General features: G+C 43.4%; 1 protein-coding gene and 1 pseudogene across 7 annotated transcripts in view; both read right to left on the bottom strand.

Annotated features, from left to right (window-relative positions):
* The window catches only part of LOC147731260 (UDP-glucuronosyltransferase 1A5-like), a 629,871-nt gene that overhangs the window by 111,920 nt on the left and 490,247 nt on the right, over positions 1-27,704 (bottom strand). The window lies entirely within an intron of this gene.
* Positions 17,210-18,187, bottom strand: LOC147731263 (UDP-glucuronosyltransferase 1A1 pseudogene; annotated as a pseudogene). The gene has a single exon (XR_015308424.1). The product of XR_015308424.1 is annotated as a UDP-glucuronosyltransferase 1A1 pseudogene (transcript).

Here is a 27,704-nt window from a genome sequence, read left to right as displayed (position 1 = left end):
CAGCTAGAGGCTAGGGTGTACAGCACTGTCTGTTTCCAAGACTCGTGCCAGCTGCAGACCACACACTTCTGTTGTCCTTTAACTGAGAGAAGCTCCTCTGTAGCGGTTAGAAAGGAGCAGAAGTGTTATAGGTGAGAAACTTAATTATTATAACCCCTTAAGTGCTGCCGTCGGCCAACGGTCGTCGCAAGCACTACCTTGCCAGTGTTGCGCACGACCGTTGGCCGACGGGCCAGCATTCGTTCTTCGAACGTTCAGCACTGGGCGCTGAACGTTCGACGCTCCTATGAGGCTAAATAGGTTGGTCAAACCAATTTTTAATTTTTCGAAAAGATTGAAAAATGATTCATGTTCTGGAGGGCTAGACTGAGAAGGCTGCCGGGGAGCTGCTCAGAGGACCTTGTAGACCCTTGTTGACAATTTCATTTCCCAAACCCTGCATAGTGTGCCTAAGTAACACTAATTTTGTAGGCCTTCAATGGGGACCAATTCTCATCCATAGTTAAGTAGTCACCAACTCGGGCTCCAGTCTCTCAGGACATCTCAAAAGTTTGTGGAACTAACAAAACTATTTTCTGCGCCCACCGTCCATCAACTGAATGCAGACACTGAAACCGGAAGTACAATCAGCCACATCACCGCCTACAACTGCGTCTCCCTTCGTCTTTACCAGTACATTTTCTTGCCATCTTGTGGTCTAGACTTTGAATGTAGATCTCATGGGTCGATGACTTAACATATTCTGCGCTATCAACGCGCAACAATAGCACTATTGAGGCTTATTACGGCCAATTTTATCGCTGTTTGCCCAACTGATGCATCCATTCAGCTGCAAATTTACTTGGTAACATGCACCGTCTTGGTGCCTTAACTTGAGCAGTTGGTTAGGTCACTACAGGACTGAGTCAGGCATGTCCTGCTTACACAGCGATCTGTGACTTCTAAATGAAAAGCCTACAATTGTCTTTCTAAGAGGAACATCTACATAACATTGCCGATTGCCCTGAAGAACTCCCAAAATGGTAGGAACGAAATCCATTTGGGGTTTCACAAAAATAAGTACAGTACGGCGACTGTGGGAGACTGTGGAAAGAGAATCTGCTACAAAGTAGCATTTGAAAAATGACGGCAAAGGTTTCTAGAATGATATGCTTGGCCCTAAATTCTCATATTTCATCACCTTGTTAGATTGTATGCCACTCACAAAATATATGATTATGTAGATCCATTTTATTTTATTTTTGGAGGACTGGACGTGGGGACATTTTGCAGCAGTGTTTCCGTTTCTGTGTTGCACCATTCCTTAATACCAGACGTCACAGAGTGAATTTGGGTGCTGTGAATTTTGCCACAATCGCTATTTGTAAATACATAAGCAAATGCAGAACCTCGGTTCTTTAATGACCAAAGTTGTGTACATGAGACAGACATTTCTCAGCAAGGAAGGCATACATCTTATATCCATGTCCTAGACTATTTTGTTGATCCAGTAAAAACTAGTGCCTCGATAGATAGCATTGGCACTGTCCATGCTCATCTAAATACACTGTAGTGTACCAAGACCACGCAGTGCTGGGGCAATGTCGCATAATGTAGGCTCAAAATGGCAGAGCACAGAGCCCAAGATTACAATCTGGTCTAAAATATGGCTTTGGCAGAGCTTCACAGAGCACATTCCCATGGCCCAATATCCCCCAGTTAAGGCCAGGTACTAAACAATGCATGCCTAATATCACACACAGATTTCGAATATGCATAACTACTTAACTGCATGTATCAAAAAAACAATGGTTCTTGTGGACAATGTATGAATAAATGATAAGTCACTACACAATAGCAAATTTCAACCGGAGATTCGGATGTCTCAAGGAGAATGTTATATACAGACAAAAATGAGTCAATCTTTTTTTGTTTAATACTAGACATACTTAGTTTTGTACAAGTATTATCTGTATTGAAAAATAGGTAGTGCTCACTGTCCCATGTGAGAAAGAGCCAAAGAAAATGTGTCATATCACAGTATCCAATCAGGTTTCTTAATATACAAAAATGACCATTCATAAGTAAGCAATATCCTAAAGGGGCCCCTTTTGGATATCAAAGGGGCCTGAAATATTTCGTTTTGACGTTTGCCAATGATGTGTCGACCTCATGACGGGTTGGGGGTCTCACCAGGACCTTAAGATAAGGGACATCTGAAATGAAACAATTGAGCAGACACTTCGCTTAAACAGAAAACTACACTGCGACATGGAAATTGTAGACCAACGCAGCTAGCCCATTCAAATGTAACGGACATTCATGGCATGCCTCGGAAAATGAGAACGAGCCCCCTATGGGAGATGGTGCCCATGACTGTACGGATAGTGATTTGTGTTGTGTGGTTAAAAGAAGAAAACTAGGCACTGACCCTTCACTCCCCTTCCCCATGGTATTGTGGATAGATCGGAGTTGCCTGGGCCTTCACAGTACAACCCCTATTTGGGGGCACCTAAGAGTTTTTGAGGCAGAAATCATAACCCTTATTTTCCCATTAACTTTCACTGCACTTAAAGAATCTGAAGAAATATACTTTTGAGCTGAAAGAATTGCAAGTCTCAGCCCTGCATCACAAGTTTTGGCATGTATTCCATTGGGGCTCCTTCCTGCCAATTTATGAATTAAACTCAGGCACTGATAGAGTTATGTGTATAGTTACATATCTGCATATGTGGCACCATGTGTTTTCATGTATCCATACATGCGTGCCTAGTTAGGTGAATTTATACACAAATAATATTTGTAATATCCTTTTTTAGGTCGAAGCCTACAAGACAGCACAGCTGTCTGGTTTCCAAAGACTTCTTGGGGACATTCTGAAAGCTTCTCTGGGAATGCATTTCGCCCATTGCTTACCAATGATTTTGTGGTTTGTAACTCACATTTGCTTGCTTTCTATTTGCTGGTTTCATTCGTTAGGTTGTCCTGCAATTGTTTGCCCCTCCAGTGGAGCATCGTCTGTTCCAACATCTCTCCTTGTATTAATCCACGGGTGCTCGCTTTCTGAAAACAGACTTTGAAACTGTGTTTCTAGCTTGTCCTTTTTGCTGTGTATTGAATGACAGAGGTCAAATGTCAGGCTCAGTGTTATGCAGGAGCCTGATGTTTACTGTTCGGTCTTGGACTTCAAAGTGGGAGGATTTATATGAAAATCCTGATGCGTATCCACGTGACAGGAGAGGCTTTAGAATGTTACATTTTCGACCAACAACATTTAAATGTCTGTAAATGAACTGTGCAAATATTTCAGAATATATCAGAATTTAGAAACCACAAATGAAGCACTTTCTGTGTTGTTCCAAAGTGTGGTGGAAACAAATATTTTAGCACAATCAGAACGAAGCAGCTAATGCCATTTACACAAAATATTGCTAGTGTGCTGTATAGTTTTATAAGTGCAACCTGTACGTCTGAGCAAATGTAATGGTCAGTTCAATTAAAAATGTTTTGTCTGAATGGAAGTGCACTACCAGACTATGAATACTACACAACGACACACTTAGACACTCTGCTGCCCTCTTCGCTGTGCCACAACACTATTCCACTCTTTCTACTTCACTCTACTCAATTTCACTCTATGCCACTCCACTTTACGCTACTCCATTCTATGCCAATTTATGCCACTTCTCTCTAGACCACTCTACTCCACTCTGTGCCTATCCACACTACAACGGTCTACTCCACTCTATTCTCCTCCACAATTCTTCACTCTAGGACCCCCACTGTATGACCCCCCCTCTACGACCTCCGACGCTATGACACTCTACTCAATTCCAATCAATGGCACTTCACTCTACAACACTGTGCGACAATCCACTCAATAACATGCTACACCACTCCACAAATACTTTACACCACTCTGCGCTACACCACTCCACTCCGCGGCACTCCACTCTCCAACAATCTACATCACTTTACTCCACTATATGTTATACCACTGTATGCCCCGCCACACTACGACACTGTTCTCCACTCTACGCCATTCCACAACACTCTATGCCACTTCACTCTAGGCCACTCTACTCCACTCTGCAACACTGGCCTTCCACGATGCTCCACTCTAGGATACTTTACTCCACTCTATGCAACTCTCCTCCACTCAATTATACTCCACTCTATGTCACTCCACTCTACAACACTCTACCCCACAACCCTCCACGCCACTCTCCAAATGTCTACACCACGCCATGCCACTCCACGCCATGCCACTCCACTCCATAACACTCTACTCCACAACCCTCTGCGCCACTCCACTCTACGACATTATACTTCATCACACTTTACTCCACTCTATGCTAGGTCACTCTATGCCCCGCCACTCTACACCCTAAATTCTACGACACTCTATTCCACTCTATGCACCCCTCTACTCCACTCAACAGAACTTTCCTCTAATCTACATCAGTCTACACCACTCCAGTTCCCTCTACTCCATTCTACCACACTCTAATCCATTACCCTCCACAGTATGACACTTCACAACACTCTATTTCACTATAGACAACTCTACTTCATGCCACTCTTTTCTTCGCCACTAACTTTTAGCCAAGCTGAGCAGCAGTCATACTGATGTACTTCATGGCTACAACTCAGTGGCGAAGCCAATGGTGCTTACTAGACTAGTACTAGACCTATTGGCTTTGCCAATGCTTGGTATTATAATGAGAACCACTAATGAAGTGTAGTAGGGGTTCATTTAGAACTATCATTTATGACACACTCTACCCATACATGCTTTTGCATAACAGTAAAAGCATTTAGGCTTTCTGAGCAAATAATGATTTTTGTTTCATAGCGCCTTAGACCTGGATCAATTATTTTTAGCTTTCCTACATTTCTTTCAGTAGTTTGCTGTATCCTTGATATGGACGCCCAACTATTGCAATACTCCAATCTGCCCACTTTATCTGTCCTGTGGAACAGTCGTTTGTAGACTAGTGGTTCCAGTTACTAAATTCAGTGTGTTAACCATCTTCAAAGTTCGGTGGTATAAGGCAGGAGGCTGAATGATTTCTTGATAATGGAAAGAAATTTATGTTCTAGACACGGGCGTTTTTAGAGTAGTGTGCAAAATGGAGGACAGCATGGTAGCTTCCACCCTCCATCATTGTGCTGTTAAGGTGTTTAGTAGTGAAATACAGCTTTAATTAGTGTTTCTACAGTTGCAAATTACTATGTGAAAAGACTATCTGACGCTTTACTCCTCTTATGATGTTATTTTTCACAGTCACGCCTCCTGTAGTTTGGGAGCTGTCAGTGATTTAACATTACTTCCTACTAAAAATACTGCATATGACTAAATCGCCTTCTTAAGCCCCTTTTAAAGCAGAAGAACTTCAGGCAGTGTTGAGTTGCACTTTTCTTTTTAAAATCATTACCCGACTTTTTTACACGTTTTTCACTAGCCTCTTTTCTTTGGGCCTGTATGAGAAAAAGGAAGAGGGGGGCGGCTTGTATCTAAGGGTCATGGAAAAGTTATCCACTACTGCATCTGAGAGAGTGACTCAGATAAGGTTGATGTTAAACGTGTACCTATATTATATTATCATCTTTTTATCTTTATTTTATTTTTTATTCCTATACAAGGGACATGAAGTATTTTATTGAAATGAAATTGTTACTTTGTATTTATTCTGTGCTTTTATGATCTTTTTTAAACTGATTGAATATCTTTATTTTATATTCTTATACAAGGGACATGAATTATTTTATTGAAATGAAATCACTTTTTACCATGCTGCTGTTACAACACAGGTTTTACAACGAAAACCATTACAACGCATTACACTGGGGGGCGCTCTAGGATAAGGAATACGTTTAATTTACTATCCAACACCTTCCCTACTGTCCACGGGGACTGGAGTTGGAATAGTAAATTAAACTATTCACTATCCAGCACCCCCAAGTGTAATGCGTTGTAATGGTATGCGTGGTAAAACCTACGTTGTAACAGCATGCGTGGTAAAAGCATGCGTTGTAACGTCATACATCCCATGCACAGTAACTATTCTGTTCTATGAGACAAAAAATAAGCCTCTTCCATTTGCCAGTTTCCAGGGTATATCTGATCTTGCCCAACCCCAAACCTATATGTATTAGGGATGTCAATTGAAAACGGGCAATTAATTGAGATCTTTCACGTTTCTAGCTATATATTAAAGCTTCATAATGTATAAAATACCTTAAGAAAGGCTTCTATGATTCAGAAGTTATTTTGATGTCAAAGCTTTGGGATGCACTGCATTCGAGTACTTGCAATGACACTGGAGCTCTCCAACTGGGAGCATGGTAATTGACCACACAAGACCCTCAGATCTATAAATAGTACACATGTTGATATGCGCAATCATGAGGTGTTGTTTGTATAGAGCTCTATTACATAGTTTTAACATGTGCAGTACTACCTTAGGGTGCAATAGTAAAGAGGTGTGCTGCAGCGTTATGCACTGGCTGAAGTTGGAGAAAGATTGATTCTGGTGAGAATAGACATGTGGCGTTACCGTAATCCAATTTTGACTGGATGAGAGAGTTTAATACTGCAATGTTAAAAATGAAAAATCCAAAATCCTAGGCCAACTCGAGCATGATTAAAAACGTATGGGCAATACAATACTATCACATAGAGGGACCCTAAACAAAAATTATATTCGACAAGTACAAAATTGACTTTTATTGAGACAAGACAATAAATATGAATAATAGTAACAATAAAATAGTTCACAGACACTCCACAGCCCTATCAACATTCACTCTGGCAGCACAGTGTATAATTAAGACAAACAAGTTATATGTACATATGTAAAGCCAATTTTCATTGTTGATGATGTTTAATCTGGGAGATCTCTATTAAATGTGATGTCATATTAGGCGGCAAAAAGCTTAATTCTGGTAGTAGAATCAAATTGATGAATAATTCCAACATCAATCAGTGGCTACAACCCAGGTAATGTCTGGTGTCTATGCACGTTTCGGCACAGCAGCGCCTTCATCTGGAAAAGTGACGAAAAATGGGTTGAGATGCCTGTGGATAGGAACAAAACACTTACTAAGGGTCTTTCAGCTAGATTCATGAAAGGAAAATCGGCTCGCAAAGGGCCGGATTCTGCGAATCTGGCCCTTTGCAAGCGCAATTTTTGCATTTGGGATTCATCATCCCAAATGCAAAAATCGCTAATTGCGAAATCACATATTTGCGAGGAATTACATTTAAGGAATCTCTATTAGAGACTCCTTAAATGCAATTCATTATCCATTTATATTTGCGAATTCGCTATCTCTGGCCGCTATTTACCCCGAAGTGTAACTTCGTGGTAAATAGCGAAAACTTAGAAAAATGCACTTTAGTGCATTTTTCTAAGTGGTATGTTACACACACACATGTCCTTTGGACATGTGTGTGCGCAACATCAGGCTACATTTACATTTCAGGGGTGCAACAGGGTGTCCATTGGAGACCCCTGCACCCTTGAAATCGCAAAATCAAAATGCGAATCGCTAATAGCGATTCGGACACTGATAAGTCTTCTCATTCACTCCTATGGGCCTTTAGGCCCATAGGAATGAATGGGCAGTTATTCCTTATTTGCGATTAGCAATTTGCTAATTGCAAATAAGGAATGTGTAGGAATCGCAATTTATTTAGCGATTCCTACATGAATCCCGTTTTGCGAGTCTGTAATAGCGATTCCTTATTATTTGCTATTACAGACTCGCAAAACATGCCGATGATGAATCTGGCTGCTAGGTTTTTTTTTTTACCATTTTCACATGTTTTTTAACTGATCTACAGTCCGACTACATTAATAGTCTACACATACGAAGTAACGAAAACAAGCTCTTTCTTGTCTTTATTTCTATAATTTTTCTTCAACTGAGGGAAGCATCAGTTATACATTTTGTTCCTATCCACAGGCATCCCAACCCATTTTTCGTGGCTTTTCCTAATGAAAGCACAGCTGTAAGTCAATGTTAATATCAATGCTAAGATTCCGAAACGCTTTATGGGACACTGGACAAGACCTATAACTGGGGACCAATCCAGATGGTCTAGAATTGATGTTTTGCAGATGTCAGAAGAAGTTTGATTTTAGTTGGATTTAATTTTCAGAATTTTTGCCATCCACTATCTAGCAATTGATAAGCACTTTCTCATGGAGTTGGTGGAAGACTTAGAATGATGCTTCTCTTTCTTGTTACGGCAAAGTTAAGCCGATTATCAGCAAAATACATATAAAAGTGACTGCCTAATACAGCAATGTGGCGATTGGGAAGCATTCAGAAATTAAATGGAAGGAGAGATACTACAGATTCTTGTGGAACCCCATATCTCAGGGTTCTGGAGTCAGAGGGAAATGAGGGAAGTAGCACAGATTGATCCCTGTCCTTCTGAAAATATATCAGACATTTGAGAGCGGTTCATGTGATGCACAAAATCTGGAGATCAGAAAAGAATGATTGAGGTTGTCGAAAGCAGGTCTAGTAAACCAGGGCACCAACACCACCATTTCTCACCAATCTTCACAGATCATCCAGAACAGAAACAATCAACAATTCAGCAGTTCTAACAAGGTATAAGCCCGCCTGGATGCAGTCCAGAATATGGCTGCGCTCTACATAGCTGTAGAGTTGGTTATTTACCATTTTCTCCAGAAATTTACCTGAAAAGGAGAGTAGTAAAACAGGTCTGTGGTTACTAAATTTCAAAGGATTTAGAGATATTTTGTTTTATGGGGACTTTTAGATCTCCTATTTCCATGGCACACATACTATGCCATTGAAACAGAACTAATAAGGGTGGCTATGAAATACACAGGTGAACATTTTACAAAGGTGTCAGCCATCTTGCAGGATCTGGGTCATCTGGAAAATCAGAGGGATGAAGGTATTTTACTGTCTCTAAACTGATCAAAAGAAACAGAGTAAAATGTGAGCGTCATGAAGGCTGGTGTTTCTTATAATAACAAGTTTGGTTTTGTTTCAAATCTTACAAATCTTGCCTTCCAAAAGGCTACCCCGTTGCATAATTCTTCTAGGAGGTAACATAGGATACGAAAGCTCCAAGATGCTATTTGTTTAAAATTATTCTATATAGTTCCTTCAATTAGGAGAGTTCACAATTCTTTCTCAAATATATTATGGTCTGGAGGGCAGTGAGGGATATCCAGTTAAATAAAGTACTCAACATAAAGAGGGTTACTGAGGTAAGTCACTTGTTCTGATGGGTAATTCTACCCACAGATTTCTTACTTTTAGAATGGATAACACAGCAGTACTTGCCAAAGGTGGACTGAAGAGTTGAGTCATAATACGAAGTCTTACAGGACCGATCGGGCAAAATGGCCCTCCCGTGGAGCGGACTGTCAAGGCAGTAGTCTTTTGAGAACACCTGCATGGAAGCACACATAATAGCCTGGCAGATGTCCTGAAAAGGCACACTCCCCTGCAAACGCCATCATAGTGGCCTTGTCTCTAGTTGAATAGATCTGAAGACCTTCAGAGAGTTGCTTCTTGGTCAGAGCATAGCAGATTTTGATGTAGAGGGCTATCCATATTGGCAGGGTTCTTGCTGCGCTGACATTCCTTTCTTGGCACTAGAGAATCCCACAAAGAACTCACTATCCACACAATGGTCTTTTGTAAACTCACAGAAGAAACTGAAAGTCCTTTTAATGTCTAGCCAATGGACTTTTCTCCTCTTTTGAAGGGTGATAAATTGGCTGTTGTGAAAAGAAGTCACAAGTTTGGATAAGAATGTTGCCCTGGTTCCCAAAACAAAATTTGTCCTGGAAGAAGGTACCTGCGGTTCATTCAGATGGCCTGCAGAGGTGACGGCAATCAAAAACATTCTTTTGAGAGTCAATAGTCTCAATGAGCAACTGTGCATTCACTCAAAAGTCACGCACATAAGAAATGTTAACACTAAAATGAAGTCCAATTGCGGTGCAATGAATGGTCTTGCATGCCACCGTGTCAAGGACAGCTCCAATGAAGGAAGTCCACAGCATGAGCTCAGATGGGATTTCAGCTCATTGATGGAAACCCCAAAGATGTCAGGACTTCAACCAGGTAGGTGGCCCACAACTATTTGGGGAAGACAACCTGAGCAGCCAGTCATCAAGGTATGGAAATGCATCCATCTCCATTCGCCAAAGATAGGAAACAAACACCACTATCATTTTCGTGAACACCTGAGAGGCCAAGGTAGGCTCAAGAAGTACACCAATCCTGCGATGAGCAGCAGTGGATGGAAATATGGAAATACGCATCCTACAAGCCCAGGAATACAATTTGGTCTCTTGCGTACAGAGCAGAAACAATCTGAGACCTCAAAAAGGTATTCATTGAGTGGTCCGGTATCTCCAATTGAGCAGGAAAGGTCATATCCTGCCTCCTCCCAGCCCAATGTGAACATGAGTGGTGCTTGGCAACTTCTACAACAGGAGAGGAAGAGTTAGAGGAGCGCTGTGTCGGCTGGGGCTAACAGACTCAGCCACCGCCAGGACCTCTGTCTTGAAAGTACTTGGTGTTCTGTTGCTTCACAAGTTGGGAGAGGTGGTGCCGTCCATACGATAGCCCCCTGGAATAACCCCTGCTTTTTCTGTACAGCTTGTGGAACTACTTGGCAGGAGACAGGAGTCCCAAGGATCATGCTGTGGCTCACCGGTACTCAAATCATTTGGCCATTGAATGAGCCTTCTCACCAAACAATCTGGACCCATCGAAAAGCATGTCAATCAATGTTGCTGAATCTGCTGAACTTCCAACCGAACTTTTCCAGGCCTACCTTTTAACCACAACACTGGTGTCCATACCTCTGCCAGCACAATCTGTGGTATCCAAGTCAGCATGCAACACATCCTTCGCCACATCCTTGCTATCATGTATCGCATTAATCAGCAACGCGCTTTCATCTTCCAGGATGGCAAACAATATCTCACTGGTCATTTCCCATAAAGCATGAAAGTACCTACCCACAGGGCCTACTGTATTCAAAAATCGTAATGCTAAAATAGCCAAGAAGAGTATTCTCTTCCTGAATGCATCAATATGCTTAGACTCTCAATCTTTCCAGATGGTGGGTCAAAAAGGTGTTGGGAGTAACTGTACTAGTCAACAGACCTTTTAGACATACCATGCCTTGTTATAAAATCAGGATCACAGAGGGCTGGCCTTTGTCATCTGGCCACTGTTCCTCTGACTGGAGGGACGTAGATGGGTTCAGAAAAGGTGGCCTTGAGAGTTTCATCAAGAGCCTTGTTGAATAGCAATAGTGGCTCAGAAGAGGAGGATCTGATTGTACTTCTCAGTTAATAAATTTACCTTATTTTCAATAGCAGACAACTTTAAATCTAGCACTTCTGCTGCTCTTCACACAATTGCACTGAAACCGACACTTTCCACCTCTGATTACCAACGAGTCCAGCTTAGACTCTGGCGATTTATCTACCATATCGGCAATCTGACAGACTCCTTATCATCATGAGTGTTGAGCGGCACATTTTGGATACCTTGACCTGCGTTAGAGACGGATTTAAACACAGCTTTCAGCCTTTGATAGTACTTGGGTTAAGGTACAGCATTAGAGTCTGGATGCATACTAAGTGGTTGCACTTTTGTAATCTCATAGTGCAGTGAAGTCAACGTTGGAGCATGTAGAGAAGGGACTGTAGTGGACCCAAGAATTGGGGTGGAAACCTGAGCTAGCATCAGTATGAGACCCAATAAAGGGTCCCGAGGGTAGCGGGGAAGGGACTTCAGGTGGAAGTCCAACTGGAAGCCCTGCAGCACCATGGAACCCAGGAGAGCACCTGAAAGAGTTGCAAATCAAGAATATATATATATATATATATATATATATATATATATATATATATATATATATATATATATATATATATATATATATATATATATATATATTCTAATCAGGGCTGGACTGGCTACCGAGCGTTTCTGTGTGCTGCCAAACTGGGGGCTAATTTCTCTGTGGTGGGGGCTTATTTCTTTGATGGGGACCTGCGTGTGCTTTGAAATAAAAAAAGCAAAACAAATTTCGTTTTGCACACGCAGGTCCCCATCAACGAAATCAGACCCCCATCTCTGCAGCACACACAACTGCGCAGTAGCCAGTCCGGCCCTGATTCTAATATAAACTTACATTTTGCATACAGGCACCTGATTTGATATACACTGGGATCCCTTGAACCCCATTGATACAAGGGCTAGACTCTGGAGGTGCAATTACAACTTTACGCATAAAGGACCTTAATGACCTGACGCCAACTACTGCAAGAAGAGATGGGTTTTCTTTGGAGTGTGATTTGTAATACATACTTAAGAGACCCATAATATAGATGAGCATAGCATAGAAGCACAGTTATTTTTCCAGCCATCTTTTCTGGCACAGGTATTCTGCAATGCACATTCAACTCTGACGGATTTGCAAGCCTCTCAAATGGATTCCTGATGATCCAGAGAAAGGCACAAGTTGCACACCAGATGTTGGTCAATGTGTGAAAACATGGCATGGCAGCATGGGCAAAATCGAAAGGGTGTCTCTTCCATCGAAAGAGGGACATGGCGTGGACGAGACATCATGAAATGAAGATCTGCCCAGAAGGGGAAAGCCCCCCCCACCCCCCCCACCTCCTCTTCGGTCGGCTGGAAACATATTAACGAGCTGCCGATGTAGAACTATAAATAACCAAGATTGAGGGCAACACCGACGTTAAGGTCTATACAAGGAAACAGCTATGCCAAGACGGAGCAAAAGAGAACACCTCCGAAACTAATGGCAGAAAATAAAATTGAGCCAAGGACCATGTGCATTGCAAGCAAGAGGAAGAGTCACCATAGCTTGTGACTAGAAAGACTTCTTCAATGAAAAACTTGCACACTTTCGAGTCCAACACTAGATGGCAGACTTAGCTAAGCATGTGTCTGTACAACCACACATGCCTCAAACTGTTCTTACCAATTGTAAGGCTGTATCAACAGCAACATCCGAATAGAAGCTGCATTTGTCCTGAGCTGTATTCTTGTGTGCAGCCTCGTCCAGTGTGCTTTGTTGAGGATCTTAATCATTCTGCCTGCTTTTCTGAGCCTTTTGATACCCAACTATTTGAGATAATTGTTGGGTGAGTGTGCAGAGCACCACCTACTGCATTGTGTTCCATGTGTGTGTTGTTGCTTGGAAAGATTTGCTGCTGCATATCTGTCAAGTCGCTTTTTACTTCTATTCACCCACCTAGCAGACAAAATAGCTCCATAGACTTTAATGGAGTCGCCAGTTTTTCAAACCTACATTACCTTCCAAAATAAGTGTTAATTTCACCCTCAAACACCTGACTTCAACTGCACTTTTGAGGTAAAAGTCTGATAGATATGCTGCTTCAAACGGGACAATAAGATTTCAGAGATGTAAGGATTCAAAGATGCGGGTGGTCATGTGAGACTTATCACCGGTCACTGTGTAATTCAACCATTCAACAGTGCTAAAGGAGGTGAGAGGGGAAGGGAAGAGAGGTCCTGGACCCTTTATAGAATGGAAATACCCTTCCGTCACACTACACTAGCTAAGCTACTGTCTTCAATGTATTCTTTTACAGCCCGGGGCAGAAGGACAGACTAGGATCCGCATAAAACAGCATCAAGCCTGGCTGTTCCAGACTCCCCCGTCTATGCCACTGCCTTCTTGGAAATTCAAGAATTATGTGGTGGTCTTCCCCTGCGGCAATATTTTGATGTCTCAGCAGCCGCTTGTGGGCTGAGGAGACTCAAGAAATCAGACAGACAGTCTTGCACCTGGTGAATGAGAGAATGGTCTTGTCAACCATCTGTGGAAGCAGATACAACCCAGGGCAGAGCTGACGTTATTTAAGGGGGGGGGGGGGGGTCGTTCTTCCTTTATAACTGGGATCCCCCTACTCCAGTGCAGACAAAAGAAACACATAAGATGACGTTTCCTGCCACTCCCTCAACCCCATGTCACTTATCTCCAACACTACAGGGCGAAAAGTGGGACATTTTCTGGAAGAGAAATTGTCAAGTTGCTACTGACCACTGAAAATCTTTTGACACAGTTGCATTTTGAGACTAAATGGTCAATATTAGTGCCCAAGTTCTGGACTTTTCCCTCCATATTGATAAACATGCCACCATTTAGAGAGACAAAACAGGGAGGTTTTTTTTTTTTAATGATTGGGAGAACTTATTTTCCATTTTGATATGTATTAAAGGGGAGCAATTTCAGGTGGGAGGGGACCTACATTAAAGCCTTTTTTGCTTAACATTTGTGAGTCTCCCGCATTAATCAGGTCTGTTGGCATGTATAGACTGTGTACATGTGTGGGGCATAGGTTGATCACCTCCCTCTCAGTACTGGACAACTGGGTGACCACAAAGTGCATTCTGGGTGCTGACCTCCTGTTTTCCTTCCATTTCAGTAGTTGGACAAACGCCTGAAATCAATGATTTGTAGGTGGTCAATACTGGAAACCATGTCCGTAATGACGAGCAGCGCTGTGGTTACCACAATGAAGCATGGATGCAGGAGTCACAAGCATCCTCCCCCTTTTATTTCTAATAAAACCTGATTTTATAAAGTCAGCTTTCCCCTTGCATGTAACTCGAACGTGTCATTTCCTCTCATTCTTCAGACCTACTCTTATCTCCTAAAAACGCACACAAAAACTGCCTAGTCACAGAGTCAACTCTTCCTAAAAGGGCTGGTTAATGATCACCTCAACCTGTCCTCACAAACACAACTCTTATATCTCCCATGCCCTCCCACCTGTCCACCCTTTCCCCTCAGTGCACCTCAGTTCACCTTGTACCCTTTCCTCACACTCGCCCACGCAGAGCGGCATCCACGCTTCCCTATGGCCGACTACTAGTTATTAGCCTAAATTGTGACTCGGCTCCCATCTGATAACAAGCATTTGCAATGCAATAGGTCTCGCATTTGCAAGAGTTTAAGCTATTGGCATTGTAAATGACAAAGTCTTTTAATTATGTGCTTTTAAAAACAACACACATATAAAAGGCATTGTTATTTATAATGACAATAGCTGAAAATCTTGTAATTGCAAGTCCACTTTACTGGGGGCCGCGCCCCTTTCTTTAGATTGTGCTCACCATATTAAGGTTACAGTGAGCAGGGTCTAAAGAAAGTGGCGCGGCCAACATTAAAGTGAAAGCATGGTTTAGGACACTTTCACCCAAAGATAAAAAAAGAAAGAAAGGTTCTGTAGCACGGACGCTAAAGTGAAAGCGGACTGCGCTGTAGATGAAATAAAGTAGCGTGGTCGCTAAAGTGAAAGCGGACTGCACTGTAGATGAAATAAAGTAGCGTGGCCGCTAAAGTGAAAGCGGACTGCACTGTAGATGAAATAAAGTAGCGTGGCCGCTAAAGTGAAAGCGGACTGCACTGTAGATGAAATAAAGTAGCGTGGCCGCTAAAGTGAAAGCGGACTGTGCTGTATATTGAACAACTAAATAAGCTCAGCTGCTAAAGTGAAAATGGACAGAGCTGTAAATTAAATAAATGCATTACTATTAAAAATATAAAAGCGGGGGGCGTGCTGCGTTGTAGGAAAGCACTACGTGGGTGGAATAGTGTTAGATCATTAAAGAAAATTGTTCAGCACAGCTTCAATAAAGCAGACTGTGTAACAAAACAAGTAAAAATTCCAGTCCTTATGGGAGGTTACGAATGCAGACAAGGCGGTACCAAGCCTACTTATCAATCAAAAGCAACGATTTTGAAAGGACAGTAACAGGAGCTAATTGAAAAGATGGGCAGAGCTTCGATTCCATACCTAAATACAGAATGCCTTGCAGAGCCAATTGGGGAACTAATGCATGTCTGAGTTGTAACTATTTACGTCTGGCACAGTAAATATGACGCCTGCATTCTGTCGAGTCAGTAATACAGATATCAGAAAGGCAGTATTTCTCATGACAATATTGTAACAGTATATGGCACTATAATTCCGTGGCCATATTCTGCTTCCGTATTTCTTACGATCAACTTTTGTGCCAAGGTAATTCTAATGGGATTTTCTACAAAACAACTATCCTGCTGTACATTTTATGTGGAACAGACATTCTAGTGGCCGTGCCCAGTTGCAAAGTCATGATGATGTCTATATTTTCCAGATAGTAATTTTGCTGCACTCCCTGTTTTGGATGTGTGTGTTCGAAAAGCACTGCAAATCCAATAAGAACATTCCATGCGTAGCACAACTATTCTGAAAAGCATAATTTGTGATAGAGTTAATAAGAAGGCTATTTTTTCTGCATAGTAATTGTGATTTGCATTTTCTCTGGCACGGTAATTATAATGTGCATATTCAATAAACACTGCAATTCGAATGTGCACATTCAAAGTCAAAATCATTATGTTGGACATATGTGATAACATAAGAGGATAATGTGTGGCACAATAATTCTCATAGCTATAATCTGTAACACCATACTGAACATATCCTGGAAGCACAGATATTCATATGGCCATACTTTCCTGCACTAGAATCCTGGTGTGCATATTCTACTAGGATTTGAGATGGACATATATGCAGAAATTCCGATGAGTAATTCTTATCTTATCTTATTTTAGGGGATTCTTATATAGCGCACTGGCACCGAAAGGTTTCCTGGCGCTGTAATTTCGTGGCAGTGTAATGATCATGATCAAATTCTAAAGGTTGAGTAATACTTATAATCCCTTCGCATATTATTGTGTGGCACAAAAGTCCTGATGCCCATTCACTGTGGGAGAATCGTTATAAATGGATTTTTAGAAGCATATCAGATGGACTTGTACTAAAGTAAGCGTACAAGTGATGATTTGGGCGTGGGGTGGAGAGGACTGCCTGTGGAGGCAACTGGTCGTGCTGAGCTAGTGTCTCCACTACGGAGGGCACCTGGGGCACAGACCATGTGGACATTGATGTGAAATGTTATTGGAGACATTAAGACAGTGTTGAGTGCTGCCACAGTATCGCTGATGTTAACCAATGCTGTAAACTCATTACTTAAAACAATGTACAGAGTTGTAATCCTCCACTTTACCGAAGCCTTTTATTTCATCTTTCCTCTTCTCCTCCTAGCATCTCCCTGCTATTCACTGATTGCCCATGATGATGTCTTCTCAACATCCCTCTCTCAGCCCACTGTACTCTAATTAGATCTTTCTGTTCTCATAGAAAAATAAATAACACACCTGAGGCAGACTCTTCTTACTCTCAGCACAGTTGATTCCTCCAATGAAGACCATGTTGGGCATCACCGGGCGAGGGAACTCAACGACAAAGTCATAACGCAGCAGCCAGACTGATGCCCCGCTGAAGAGCTCCAGGGCGGTCACCTCTCTCTGGAGGAACTGCGAAGCCAGGCGCTCGAACGGAGAATAAATAAAGTGGCAAAGCCACATTTCAGGTAGGGTGATCAGCATGTTCTTCACCCGCTGAGAAAAGAGCATCTTGTCTGTGTAGCCGGTAAAACTCCTGGGGATGTAGGATGTTGGACTTGGGCACAGAGCAGCCTCATCATTTAGAGTACATGGAATCGCCCGCATGAAGAAGACTGATGGTATGGACAGATATTCCGCCACTATCTGCCCGCATGGCATCGCAGGATCAACTAACAGAGCATTAAAGTGACTCTCCTTCAGGTACTGCATCAGCTCTCGGTCATACAGAAAACGTTGACATGTGGAGACCATCATTTCAGTGAGGTTCGATATCCGGTGATATAAAGTGAAGATGTTTTCTGGAAAGGACAACTCAGTAAAAACAAAAGTACCCATTGATTTAACCATTGATTCATAGTATTCCTTGGTGAAAGACACACGATAGGTCTTAACTATGTAGTCTTGGGATGACGTTCCAATGTGTATGTTGATCTCTGGCACTGCCAGAACTATCTCGTGGCCTCTCTGCCTGAGCTCCTCTACCACTGGGAGCATGCTGAGCCAGTGACTTCCATCCAGGGGAACCACCAGCAGCTTCCCGCTTTCACCGAGACTAAAGAGGGTCAAAAGAAGGAACCCAGACACCGGCCAGGAGACGAATATAGAAGCCATCTTAATCACCGCCGAGCTTCAGAGCGTCTGCTAAAGAGAGGCAGTGATATCCTGCCTGATCCACTCCTCACAATCTTATCTCTGGACTTTCAACCTTTGACTTCGGTAAACAGTTATACCCTCTTCTCCAGTGGGTCTGATGCCAAACCCTGAAGTATTATCAGAGGTCCTCACGGTCAACCGGGGCATGACTTCAAAATCAATAACTCTTTAGTGTCCTATGAAATGCACCTATTGATATGACCTGAGAACCCTTTCCCTTTTATTTTTTTTAACGGTCTACATTCTTTTTGCTTCCAAAAGCATCAAATAGTACACTGAATTGTGCAATAGGTCAACAGGGCAGTAAAGTTGGTAAGTACACAAGTTCATGGTTCAACTTTTGAAAACCCGCTCCCACCCCACCTCTCCCTTACAGTCGCTTGGTAGAACATAATCCCAGTCAAACTTTGTATCTTCCCATTCCAAAGAGGCTTATGCGCAGACTATATGTTGTGTGTCCGATTCCAAGTATCACCTGAGTCTCCCAAATGACACCATAATGAGCCCTCCAACTTCATGATACCTTCTCCAACTTTCTAAAAAAACGTCGTCCCTCATGACCACTATCTCCGCTTCCCTACAAATATGAATTCCCACTAACCACATTTGTTTAGTTGTAGCTCCCTAGTTTCCCCACATTTTCACCATATCTCATTTCGCCAGCACAAATTATTGCATAGAACATCAATTTTGCTCTTCGTCTACCAACATGGCATTAGATGCCTAGTATAAACAAATGGGGTCTATTATGCGACTGGACCTCCATACTGCCATTAGTTCCGCGATGATCTCAGCCTTATATTGCGGTATTATAGGACATTCCCACATCGCATGGAGGAAGGTCTCATCAATGGCATTGCATTTTTTGCATGTGGGAGACTGCGTCCTACCCATTTTATATAGCTCAGTTCTATTGTAGTACACGCTATGTAGTACTATTAGTTGAATCAACCTCTATCTTGCCCTTATGCAAACTTCTTGTGGATGTATCCGGGCTGCCTCACAATCAACATCCTCCAATGGCCCTACAGCGGTTTCCCATGTAGCCCTCAGTTTTAGAAGGTTAGCTGGCTTATTATTTATGAGGGTACAATATAAGAAAGAAACTGCTTGCTGTTTTATTCTTCCAACAGCACTATGGGCCAGATGTAAAAAGCAATAAGGCATTATGGTATGTACATAATGTTACTAAATCGTAATGTGGGATTGCACATACATACCGATTCGGTATTTGGAAGGGGTATGTTTAGAGCGTCCCTTCGAAATAACAAATTGGAATGGCATGTGTAAATGTTCTGCAACCGTTTTCTGGTTGGAAAACATTCATATTTTACCCCCAATTCAAAGTTGGTGGTATCCCATTCGCAAATGAGAACCCTTTCCCTTTGAGAATGTTGAAAGAAATATTTTTTAATAAGCAGTGGTTCACGGACCTCACGGACCACTTGCCATTCTTAGAATACAAAACTTTAAAGTTTCATTTTTGTTTTTTTAAATGCATTCCGTTTTCCTTTAAGGAAAACGGGCTGCATTAAAACATTTTTTTTAAATGAGAATGCTCTACAGTCAGTTAAGCAAGCCTTATTCGACAAATGTCATAAAAGCATTAAAAATACGTACAATACATCTCAGAGGCTAAAACTGCATATAATTCATAGTTCATAAAATACAATATATCTTAAAATTAAACGTTAAAAAAAGTGGATACAATTCATGGTACCTAAAATTAACTTGATACTACTACAGCATAACATGTGCGAATCACCCCTTCATCATTTTACTCCTAATAATCCATGTCCACCCTAGGAACTTTGCCACTGCTATATACACAAAAAAGGTTGGTGCTTGTGCAAATAATTCTAGCAGCGGCCTTGCCACTCCTGGTGGCTAATGATCTACACATAGGGCGCAACCAAGCCCTACGCGGGGCGGAATGCGCTGGGCACCCAAACAACATATGATTGTTTCCTTAGGGGCCAGACAACAGGGACACGTGACCATTCCCCCATTTGTCCACCTAGACGTGAAAGCTCTAATTGGCAGACTACCAATTCAAACCTGGAAATAGAGCTTTCTATCCAGTGGTTTAGATATATCATCCCAAAATGTTTCAAGGATGGTCACATCTTTAAGATCGAGAAAGATCACTGTAAGAGATAGTGGTGGGGTAGAACTAAAAATTTTAGAAGCTACCCTCTCCCAATATATGGGGGAGGGTAATTAAAAGCAACCCCAGACATGGTGGTCTGCTGCCCCAAGCAGGCCACCATCCTTGTGATGGCGGCAAATCCTCATGAGTCGCAGATTGCTACCTACCTCATTCATATTCATAAATTAGGTCTATTTGCGACCTGGTAGAAATCGCTATTTGTAAATTTAAAGTTTCATACATTAGAATACTGAATTCCTAATTGCGATTCAGAGATAATTGAAATTAGGAAATTGGTATTACTAATGTTGATGATACATCTGGCCCTATATTCTCCTGCAGGCTATTGTCTGGTACATCAGCCCAGTCTGCCAATTCTGCCACTAATGAGTGCCTGAGTTGTAACAGTTTACAATTTTGGGTAGGACCTAAGTCGTATTACTTTTCAAATGACTTCTGCTTTCCCTCCCCCCCACCCCCCCCCCCCACTACATCTCCCAGTTTAGAGATACCTACAAGGTCCCACTTAATACACCCTGTTAGATCTGGGGATTTCTAATTGGCAGAGGTAAGTACCTTAGACCAAGTAGGGACCCTTGCTTCTAGTCAGGATGAAGGAATGCACACAGTAGATAACCTCCGCTCTCCCTCTAGGTAGCTTGGCGTGAGCAGGCAGGCTTATCCACAAGGCAATGTGTATAATAAATGCACTTAACACAACAGTTATCCCCAATCCACCACAAACTGAGACCACACAGGTAAGTATATATAAAAATATAACTTTATCTAGTTGCAGGCAGTAAAAAGCAGTAATACACGATAATCACTTCTTCAGGTAAAGGTTGCACTTAATTCTTAATGGTTGCACTTAGTTTGTTAGGAAGCTCTTAAAATAAAACAGTCTCAAGTCTCTAGAACGTGTTGGTAGTTGAATTCACTGTTAAATTGACTCTATGATTGATTTGGCGCTAATGTCTCTCAGCGCTCCTCTCAGGCTGTCTTACCCGCTCTGATCGGTGAGTTCCCAGTCTCCCCCGCGCTCTCAGCGCTTCTGGTCACCTTCCCCGTGCTTTCCGCTATGCCCCCACAACAGTCGAGACTCCTCGGTGAAGAGCTTGCCACACGCGGGGCAGGCAGCAGACACGCGAGGTCCCGGGGGCAGGCAGGGAGATTTCCTCGGCAGCAGATGCTCTTCCCGATGGGCCCGGGCGCTGGACCAATGCCTGCGCGGCTCTCGGGACGAGCCTCCGATGACGCCGCACGCCTCTCCGGTCCTGGTCCAATAGGAGCGCGGCTCCTTCGTGTAGTCCCTGGCGATCCGCCTATGACAGAGCGGCCTTCTCAGGCGAGCCTTCCTTGACGTCACAGCTGCTTCGGGGGAATCAGCCAATCAGGGCGCGGCGCTTCCCGACCAGCCTCCGGCAGCAGCCAATCACAGCGCGGCCCCTTCGGTGCTGCGAGCGGACCCTCGAGGTCGATTTCAGGGCCCCGGCCCGCGGCGGTGATTATGCGGGCAAACTGAATCAACACGCCCCGCACTGGGGAGGCTCAGAACCCTTCAGCCACTGCAAAAAACGTGTCGATGAACACATCCACCTCGAGACACGGCAGGCAGCAGTCAGCGCGGCACTCTCACTCAGATCAAAGAGCAGCCAGTGCGCTACACGGGGCAAACAGCAGATCTCAGTCGAGCAGCCCCCGATTTTCACCGCAACAGCAGCGCACGATTTCCTCAGCCCACAGCAGCTTCGGGGGGGGGGCACAGCAGAGTCTTGTAGTCCTTAACAACCTTTATGTTCCTGGGTTGCAAAACAGGAGGCCAGCTCTTCTCAGTCCCTTGGAGATTCAGTTAAGACACAGCACACAGCAAGGTCTTGGTAGATCAAGCAGGTAGGGTCACAGCACACAGCAAAGTCCCTTTCTCCTCCTCAGCTTTCAGTTGAAACAGCAGAACAGGTCAGCCCTTAGAGCACACAGCAAGGCAATCTTCCTTCAGTTCTCCAGCAGTCCTTCTTCCAGCAGAGGTTCCTCTTGATTGTAGAATCTGATTTTCTGTTGTCAGGGGTCCTTCTCTTATACCCCAAAAAGTCTTTGAAGTCCTTTGAAGTCTTTTGAAGTCTTTGTGCAAAGGGGGCCCTGAGCCCAGTCCAAACCAGTTCTGAGTGTTGCTGGGGCTCTGGGGGTGTCCTGGCTTCCTTCTTCTTTCAGTATCAGGGTCAGAGGTGACAGTCGCTCAGCGGGAGGTGGAGCCAGCATGGTGGTCTGGCAGGCACAGCCCTTCACTATCAGGTGGTATCTCCTCCCACTTCCCTGGCAGCAGTTGCTGCCTTTCATCCACGGCCTGGGTCAGATAACCCCCTGGGGGCTCGGCAGCCCCTGTCATCCTCAACCCAGACAGTCAATCCACAACAGTCCCAGGCACACAGAAAGGTTAGACAAGAGAACAGCCACTTTCTAAAAGTACTATTCTCAAACACAGAATTTAAAAACCACCTTTCCTAAAAGATGTGTTATTAAATTCTGAGTTCAGGGATATCACTCACTTATGTCCCATCTTGTTCCTATGGGAAGATAGGCTGGTATCCATTGGGACCAGCCTCCCCCATGTTAATCTATGTAGCAAGATTACCTTGCATAAGTGAGCACACAAAATGGCTGCTGCTCACTACCAGAGCATGTTACCTTCACTAGTACATGCTCTACCTTACCCATACACTGCACCCTGCCCAGGGGGGTACCTTGAGCCTTCCAGAGGGGTGACTGATGTGCACAGACAGGGAAGGGTTAGGCCCAGCCAGTGGGGACACTGGCCAGGCGGACATGGCAGTCCACTGACTGCACACAGGCCCTGCGCTGGCAGGCTTGAGACACCATTTTAGGGCTACTTATGTGGGTGGCGCAATCTGCGCTGCAGGCCCACTAGTAGCATCTGTCATCACCAGCCCTGGCACACACAGTGCACTTTACTAGGGACTCCATGGTGATACAAATATGCCAATCAGGTATACCCAATCAATATGACAATTTACAGAGGGAGCACTTACACTCTGGCACTGATCAGCAGTGGCAGAGTGTCCAAAGCATCTAAACCAGAAAAAACGAAATCCAGCACAGCATCAAAAATACATGAGTCAGAGGCAAAAAGATGGGGGAAAAACCACGCCAAGGGTGTCAGGTCTAACACACCCCATCTGCTTCTGCATCTCTGGTAGCGTGTCTGCTTTCCAGAGGTTTTTTTTCCAGTGAATCTCCCATCATCCCTAACATTTTGTGGCCCTAGCCCATGCCGTCAGAGTAGGTTCCAGAAATCCTCTCCTAAATGGTTTCCCGGACAAGTGATGTATGTATGTATGTGTGTGTTACCATTGGGATCCTCTCCTTTCCTGATACAGATTCATCCCAAGAAGTGCACCCCCATGCATTAATGAGCCTGAGATGAGAAGCCCAGTAACATGCTCTTACATCTGGGAGAGTATTGAACTCTTATGCACAGACCTTGTTGGTATTTGCAGTGTTAACCTGGGCTTACCCTGGTCCCACAAAAGTGTACGCAGTGTTTTGTCAACTCTTTCAAAGAAGGACCGAGGGCCACGCATGGCGTATTCTGTAGGACGTATAAGAATGTTGCCACCGTTATCATTTAAAAGACTAAGTCCCCATTATTGAGGTAGGCGTTTCCACAACTATTTGAAACTCCCGGAGCACCACCTCTAGATTCCTTTCCAGGAAAACTGTCCTGTTCGATATGATCTCAATTCACAGATTTCTGAAGTCACCCCTCAACACCTCAATGTCATGGGCCACATCTCTCACCCTTTCTCAATTTTTCCTATTCATATAAGACCAAACGATCCCATTCAAGCTTACATTGATTATGCCTCTCACTCAAATCTTTGAAACGATGACTAAACATGACCAGGGTTCCAAGAGATACAGCAAGACATCATCTGCATATAACTATATTTTTTCTCTTTCGCCCTTGACCTTCAGAAATCCCATAATGTTGGCTCATACTCTAATCCACCACGCCTGAGGTTCCATGCAGACGTCAAACAACATGGATGACAATGGGCAACCCTCTCTGGTGCTGCGCTCTAACTTAGGTATTTCAGAATACATCTGTTAACTTTTAAAGGGGGTGCCTGGCACAGTAGGACCACCCACCCACAAAAAGTTAATACAAATCTAAATCTCTTCAAACCTTAAAAAACGTACGTCCCATTGAGGGAATCAAATGCCTTTTCAGCAGCTAGTGTTACAAAAGTAAATAGGTGTTGTATACCCTTCAATTTGTCGACCCAATTATGGATCCTTCAGAGATTAAGCCATTCTCATAGAGTGAAGGAGTAATGGGTCTAGGTTTTTTTGCACACATGCTTATAAATGAGGATATTTATTAAGCTACTTGTTCTCGGCAATAGGAAACCCCTTCCCGGTTTATTTAGTTACTGAGAAGTGTGCCAGGACAAATAAGAATATTCAGAATCTAATTAGGAATGACATTGTTTTATTGAATCCAGTATTAGTTCATCCATTGAGAACCAGAATTCAAGAATACTACAGGAACATAAAATACACAAGAGGTCATCCCCTCCCGGATCATTTTCAAGAGACACACCCAGACAGAAAAACTTTCACTTTCTATGGCAATGAAGTAATACACAAAGACAGGCAAGGAGGCAATCAAGAACTCAAGTTACGCAGAAGAGAGAGTGAGCTAGTTCTTCAATACAACACCATCAGAAATGGACTTGACAAAGATGCAGAAATGTAATATTGGTTTGGTGATGAATGAGGAAATCTGCACCAGACCCCATTTTTTTTGCTTCTTTTACTCATTTTCTTACCCTCCTCCCCCTTTTTTCAAACATGAACATCACACTGAAGACCTAAAGGTGGATGATTGCATCCATGAGAAACGAAAGGACCTTTTTAGACATAAGCTATTTGTATTTCTTGAACTTTGCTTAGTGAAACGGAATTATGCAACAACATGAATATTCCTAAACAGATAAGAAGCCACTGCTAATGAGCATACTTATTTGTAGTCCATAAGGGGGAAGGTGCCATTACTCCACAAATAATAACAAATATAACATGTTTAATTAGAGAGAGAACTAAAATCAAATATAGTGAACAATCAATGATATCACACACTGAACACAGTGAATAAAAGGCTCAATAAGGATTTGAGTTACATAATGACGAACTATTGATCTCACAGCATCCACTTACTAATACAAACTCACAGTTGAAATTACACCACAAGAGCCACAATCTCAATATGGAGTTTAGTTCAAAATCTCAAAGTATCTTTAGACAAGTAACTAACTCGTCCACATTTGTCAATTCCAATGTACGGTTACAGAGAACAGAAGCCTAGTCAAAACTATCCAAATTATCAGCTTATCTTATTCCACAAATTCATGTAGTCAAAAAATAACTCAAGATTTCTCTGTTCTCGATAAAGAACAATTTTTCATTTATAATTTATACGCTGTTCTTGGTGGATTTAGAGATAATGTCACCCACTGGCAGATCTTGTCACTCTCCTGACTGGGACATAGGACAATGTTCGAAATGGTTCTGCTCCCCAACTTTATTTGCGGCTCCAGAACACGATCTACTGGGTTCCAACAGATTTTTTCAAAAAAGTGGAGGCAAGATTTTGTATGCTTCTGTGGGATGGAGTAGCAGCTAAGAAAGCCCAGGCTAAACTAATCTAGGTAATGTACAAAGGACGCATAGCCCTCCCTACCCAGATGACAATCGATACTGACCGAGTCCTCGCTAGCATCATAAGCGCCGAGATGACGTCACGGAGACTACTCAAGCTTCACCCATGCACGCTGACGTCAGTTCTGTACACGACTTTCCGCACCAGGAACGAAGAGCCATGCAAGAAACTGACCACTGGTGCCATGAAACTAGGGCCCTGAAAGGGATGACCTTAACCCTCGAAAGCAGTTCGCAGAACAGGGAGGATGGGTGGGGTGGTAAGCAATCTATCACTAACTAATGTCTCTTACAGTTATATTGTTACACAAGTAGTAACTTGTGCATCTGAAAGAGACACGTTAGTGATAGATTCCTTACCTTAGAATAGATACCCCAGCAATACCAACCAAGTTGGAGGGGCTGGGAACAAGATTACACCAGAAAGTCACGGAGAACAGAATAGCTAAGAAATCGTCTCTCCGGACAGGACTGTCAAGGCAGTAATGCTTGGTAAACGTGTGCAGCGAAGCCCACGTAGCTGCCTGACAAATGTCCTGCAAGGGAACGCCGCGTCCCAAGGCAGTAGTAGCCGCCGTTGCTCTGGTAGAATGGGCATGCAGACCCACAGGAGGCTCCTTCTTGGCCAACGAGTAACATGCTTTGATGCACAGAATAATCCATCGAGAAATGGTCAGTTTGTGCATGGCCTGACCTTTTTTGGCGCCCACGTAGCCAACAAAGAGTTGGTCATTCACCCAAAACTGTTGTGTGCGCTTCAGATAGAACGAGAGCGCACGGTTTGGGTCCAGACGGGGGAGCCTCTCTTTCTCTTTTGAAGGATGCGGAAAGAAGGTGATGGTCTGCCGGATGTGGAAGGGCGTGACAACCTTTGGCAAGAAAGAAGGACGGGTCCTTAAAACCACCTTGTCCGGATGAACAGAGAGGAAAGGAGGTTTAGAAGAAAAGGCCTGGAGCTCACTCCCTCTTCTAGCAGATATGGTAGCTACCAGGAAAGCCGTCTTTAGAGTGAGAAGACGTAAAAGACAGGTATGAAGGGCCTCAAAAGGAGCACACATCAGATAGGTCAAGACATGATTTAAGTCCCATTGAGGCATTATGAAAGGCACGGGAGGAAACGTGTGTGTAATGCCTTTGAGAAAACGGTTAACAGCCGGGGACTTCAAAAGAGAAGGACGATCTGGAAGCCGTAGAAAGGCGGAGATGGCCGAAAGATCACCTTTGATAGTGCCCATAGCAAAGCCCTGCCGGGCCAAGGATAGAAGGAACAGAAGGACCTTAGAAAGAGGGGCAAAGAGTGGATCCACAGCCTTTGCTGTGCACCATGCCACAAATGTGTTCCACTTGCAGGCGTATACCGTTTTAGTGGAGGGACGCCTGGCTGCCAGAATGACATCACAGACTTCGCTAGGAAGATCGAAAGTTGTCAACTATCACCGCTCAATCTCCACGCATGGAGGTGGAGGCTGGACAGGTTCGGGTGGAGAACCGTCCCCTGCTGCTGCGACACAAGATCCTCCCAAAAGGGCAGTCAGATCAGGGGATCGATTGCGATGCTGAGTAGCTTGGGATACAAGTATCTTTGTGCCCAATCCGGAGCCACAAAGATGACTTGGACCCAGTCACGCCGAATCTTCTTCAGCACTCTGGGCA

This window comes from Lissotriton vulgaris, chromosome 2_1 (genome assembly GCF_964263255.1).
Source record: "Lissotriton vulgaris chromosome 2_1, aLisVul1.2, whole genome shotgun sequence".
Lineage (NCBI taxonomy): Eukaryota > Metazoa > Chordata > Amphibia > Caudata > Salamandridae > Lissotriton > Lissotriton vulgaris.
The sequence above is the reverse complement of the archived record's forward strand: the minus strand, read 5'-3'. Positions and strand labels throughout refer to the sequence as shown.